The sequence below is a fragment of the Sinocyclocheilus rhinocerous genome, unplaced genomic scaffold, assembly GCF_001515625.1.
Source record: "Sinocyclocheilus rhinocerous isolate Xijiao unplaced genomic scaffold, SAMN03320098_v1.1 scaffold10005, whole genome shotgun sequence".
Taxonomy (NCBI): domain Eukaryota; kingdom Metazoa; phylum Chordata; class Actinopteri; order Cypriniformes; family Cyprinidae; genus Sinocyclocheilus; species Sinocyclocheilus rhinocerous.
Window position 1 is genome coordinate 2,719 of NW_015657611.1, and position 5,586 is coordinate 8,304.

The window sequence follows — 5,586 nt, forward strand, 5'->3', positions numbered from 1 at the left end:
TGTGGTGTCTGGGAGGTCAACAGGGCGGTAGTAATTTGCCCCCATTCCAGAACAGCGAGTTGATGGTTGCGTCATCGAACGCCATACTCGCAGCGAGCCCGCAGAAATCCCGGGCGTACTCCACGAACGGGAGATCTCTGCGGCCTAGGGCGGAGAATTGAGCGGCAATCTCCATAATCGCGGGGGGAAAAACGAAAAACCAAAACGGGAAGAAGGGGCGCCGCTTACTTTTTGTTACGGTGCTGTCTTCTGTCACGATGTTGCCTACTGTGTCGGAGCGAGGAGCAAAGGAGCGAAGGAGACGTAGGAGAATTCACCATGAACAGTCTTTATTAACAAAAATAGAACCAAGGAACACACACGTAGGAACGGGGATCGACATTCAGACAGCACGCAGGACTCAGGAAAACACAGGTCTAAAGTAATGGGACTAATCAAGGAAATTGACACGAAACACCTGGAATCAATTTCACACTAAGACATGAGGGAAGAACTAGGACACATGGGAAACATAGAGCACGTGGGGGAGGAAAACAAACACACAGTCCATGGGCGTAACATCACCGGTGTATCTTATATACTTCTTTGTGAGCAGTGATGTAATGGTGATTTAAATTAAAATCTTTCAATATTACGCTTCCAAACAATCCAAACATATGGGTTTCTCCTTGAAGTTCTGTCAATTGTTCATTAATTTTTTTCTAATGTTAGTGAATGTTCACATTCGAGTGCACATCCTACTACACTGTAATTAATACGGTCAGCGGTTAGTATTAACATCATAAACTGAGAGCAATCTTTCCGTGACTTACTTATCAAATGTTGTCAAATTGATCATCCAAGCATAAGATGATCCAGCGGCCGAACTTAAAAACACTGCGGGCCGCCAGTTACCCTTCCCTATTTTACATCAATTAACAAATTGATCAAATTGATCATTTAACCTCTATAACTGAAATAAACAATTATTCATTTAGTCTCATGTTGAACAAATTTTGAAATTGTGATAAGAATTAAATATTGGAAGCATGATGAGTGTAAAAGATGAAAGCAGGTTGATTCAGACCTACAGGTGTAACATTTACTGGCTATTGACTGCTAAGATCCTCAGAGAGGAATGAGTATAGAAGAAAGGAAAGAGTGTGTGAGTGAAGATGGTTGTGAATGTGTGTAGATGATTGTTAGTTACAGGATCAGAGAATGACACCGTTCCTCTGTCATAGTCCAGATCAACTCTCACACGCTCAAGCTTCTGTTTAACACCAAAACCAACCCGATCAGACAATCTGTACATCACACTCCAGACATCAGTGTTAAAGAAAACCCATCCCTTCCTCTGGTTTGATGCTGTAGTTACTCCAAGACTCCAGCCTGGACTCTCTTTAACCTCCACATCCCAGCAGTGTGTTCCTGAGTTAAAACCCTCTGAACCCAGAACACATAGATAAGAGTCAAATCTCTCTGGATTATCAGGAATCAGCTGATTGTTCCCGCTGCGTCTCACACTGGTCAGATCATCAGACAGAACGAGACGTGGATCTGCAGTGTTTGGATCCAGAATCACAGGAGCTGATGAGACACAATCAACAGCTGCTTTTATTCTGATGTTCATATAATGATCAAGAGTGAACCGCACACAGATTATTATGAATTATGACACTCGTCCTATTGATCAAACACATCAGACATTTTCCTCTGATCACTGTCAGTGTTTGTTACAGTAAATATTTTAGATTTGCCAATCAATCAAACTGAACTGAGATCTGCTGTATCACTGTAACTGTAAATATCATGTGGACCAAAGTTGTTCTTCTCTTGTTTTCGGCTCATTTTGGTGTAGTAGCTCATCTGGTTATTCACACATAATGCTGAAATCTGTCAATATTGCATCATTTCCAGTGTGTATGCGAGCTCAGATCTTCTGCAATCAGACTCACTGTTTTGGACGATGTCCTGCATCTTCTTCCAGACTCTGAAGGGCAGGTTTCCCAAGTAACGTGGCACATGAATCAAAGCTCCAGAAGGCGTCTGTGGATCCGGCTGTGATGAGATCTGGACTCTGGAAGAACATTCAGGATCAGAACTGCAGTGGCTTTGGATCAGAAGCAGAGAGAGCAGAGACAGCAGCAGATCACTCACCTTTCCATCGTGACTGGAAACTCCTGCAGAACAAACACACCATTGATCATCAAGAACTCAATCAATCATCAATCAATCAATCAATGGATGATCTGAAATCAGACCTTCAGAAAGCAGACGTCACTGGCTTTCATCATCTCCTCCGTGTCTTTGATTGTGTGTGAAAGAGCTGAGATGTGTCTGTTCATCTCCTCCAGCTTCTCCTTCATCATCTGCTTCTTCTGCTCCTCTTCCTCCCTCAGTGCAGTGATTGTAGCTTCTTCTTCATCTCTGAGAAGCTGATGAAGCTTCTCAAACTGCTGTTTAATCTGACGCTCTGTGTGCTCAGCTTGAGACTGAAATCAAACCACATTCATTTAAATCATCTCCATCAACACACATCAACACAATCACATCATTCAGATCTGAGAGAAACTCAGATACCGACATATAACGCATCCAGAAGCAGATTGATTAATGTCATTTACACAAATAATCAACTGGAGTCCATTATATTAAATATATCAGATCATAACTGTATATAGTGCTCCTACAGCTGTAATGAAAATGACTCTGGATTCTGTTTCCTCACCTTGATGTGTTGAACTGTTTCATCAAACTCTCCGTTCATTGTTTCATTGCGTTTTAGTTTCTCTTGTAATGATTTCAGTGCTGTATTGAGCTCCTCCTAGAGTTAAACAAAAATACATTAAACACCAGATTACAGTGAAAAAAAAGAGAGGAGACAATACAGTGACATGATCATATAATGCAGTGCAAAAGTCCTGTAAATCCTGATTACTTCTGTTTTTGTGTGAATCTCGTAGTAAATTAATTCAGAAATTATAACCTGCCATAAAACAAAGGCAACCTGAGTGAAGACAAAGCACAGTTTGTAAATTGAAATGTTATTTATTGAAGCAAAATAGTTATTCAATACCAACTGGGCCTGTGTCTTTATTTGCCACCATAGTTACTAGTTTACCCAATTTTGTGAAACTGCATTGATAATGGGGTTATCCCGTTCAATCAAATACACACTTAAATAGGACTTTTCAACAGCATGAAGTTGAAATACTCATTTGTCTTACCTTACATGATGAAACCGCTTCACTGATGGGTCTGAATGTGTGATTTATGTGTTTCTGTGAATCTCTGCACACTAAACACACCGGCTGTTTGTCCTCCAGACAGAAGAGTTTGAGTTTCTCACTGTGTAAACTGCAGATCTCCTCAGATCCTAATGAATGAACCTCATTTCTCTCCTTCAGGAACGACTCGCACACGTTTTTTAACACTAGATTACATGGATGATCTTCTCTTGAGGATCTTCTCCTTGCAGACGGGACACTCCTGAGTTTTCTTGATTCCCCAGAACTGTTGAAGACACTTTTTACAGAAACTGTGACTACATGATAAAAAACAGGAGTCTTGAAGATTTCACAGCACACTGGACAAGAAAGCTTTTCTGCAGATACAGTTAGTGAAGCCATTTTCACTGTTTGAGCTCCAGCAATCTGTACTTTACTTTCACTTTCTGAATGATGCTTTCAGAAATGAATCACCATGAGAATCACAAAGATCTGCTGTCTGTTCAGAGACAAATAAGGTGCATGTAAGATAAAGTACATATATGTGACAGAGATGTTTACGTCAGTGTCTGAATTTGCTCGTTCAGTTCTTTCTGCTAAAGTGCACTCAACTGCCATACACTATATAGGGATTAGTGAGCGAGTGAGCGAATTTCAGACGCAGCAAAAGAGACATCCTCAGGATTTCTTCAGGTAAAACTTTAACAAATTGTATTCAAAATGAACTTGCTTTAAAACGTTGAATAATATACACAATGAAAATACACAAATATTAACAATAAAAGACCTCAAATCCCTCACATGTGTTTTATTTATTGCTTTTTATTTGTCACAGAGTTTCTCCAGTGTCTGTCATGATCAAATCTTTATCAGAATGATTTCTTCACATGCTGAAGTTCAGTGATAAACTCTCATCTGTTTATTGAGCTGATTGTCAGTGTTTGGAGACGCGAGCAGGAACCGAAATGAACAGAGTAAAAGTCCTGAATAAACAAGAGAAACGGAGATGTGATTAAAGTTTGTGTCTCTCAAGTCTCAGCACCTTTATTAATACTTACTTAGTATTTCTTGTTAATTATGAAAAATATACTCACTTCATTAGCATAAATACATTTATTATCAAATATAATATCAATATACATTCAGTCACATCACTGTTTCTCAGACAATATCACCAGAATAATTATGTTTGTATTTATACATGTGATCCTACAGCTACTATCGATTATTATTATTATTATACTGTAAAGAAATGAAAGATCCATCTTTAACTGTCGAAAAATTCTAAAAAGCCGCCGTGTTTTTAATTATTTGTATTATTGTTATCTGTAGGCGCAGTTGACTGTGGCTCAATCAGATTAGTGTTGAGTTGCTGTCGATGGTGAATGTGTGCAGTGTGTGAGAGCTTTTAGTGAGGGGCGCGGCTGCAGCATCATCTCAACCAGTACTGGATACAGTGAGAAATAATGCCAAATAACCCATGATGAAGGTTTTTCCATTAATTTTAGTAGCTGACGTTTCACAGTGTCATGTAATAACAGTTATTCATAATGGCTACAAAACATTAATTGCAAAATATCATCCATTTTATTTTCATTAAATATATCAGAATCAGAATCAGAAGAGCTTTATTACCAAGTATGTTTACACACACAAGGAATTTGACTTGACGACAGGAGCTTCCAGTGTAGAAGAAAGTACAAACATAGTGCAGACATACATGATAGTGCAGACATACATAGGAATAACACAGTAGGGATGTAATATAACACTAATATAATAAAAAAAAGAAAAATTGAATAATGTACTATATACAGAAATAGAAGTATAGGAACAAAAGTAATTGTTTAGATAAATGTGCAAAATAATGTTCTTTTTAGCAGCATCATATGACCCCTTTAATGAATTTTCACATGATATTGAGTAAGAAGACAGACTCGATTATTTTGCTCATTTAGAATGTTTATTGAATATCGGTACATGTTAACTAGTTGGAGTGCACACAGTTTAGTTCGCTGTGCTGCATATTTCTGTAAATATTGTTTTTTTTTAGTTTAAGTTACCGTGGTGTGGGCTGTGTGGAGAATAGCGGAGGTTTCTGGGCTTCCGTCGCGGGGTGCGTCCGCCTAAAGGACCGGCGTGCTGCTTCCACCACTCTTTAGTTCCGTTGGCCGGTTCCAATGGACAGATGAATTGGAGGGAGGATTGAGTTGTCTAAATGGGCATTGTTTTCTTATGTTTCACTTCCTTAATGGAATTTTGGTTTAGACTTCTTTTCAAGATTTATATTTAATCTTTAATTCAACTATTTAAATAGTTGATATTTGTTTGTTGTTGTTGTAGTTATTTTTTCTTTCCCCCTCTTGTGTGGAACATG

The 5,586-nt window shown here is 38.6% G+C and overlaps 1 pseudogene; it reads right to left on the bottom strand.

Moving 5' to 3' along the window:
- Positions 1 to 287: 287 nt before the first annotated feature.
- Positions 288 to 3,611, bottom strand: LOC107721431 (nuclear factor 7, ovary-like; annotated as a pseudogene).
- Positions 3,612 to 5,586: the final 1,975 nt, after the last annotated feature.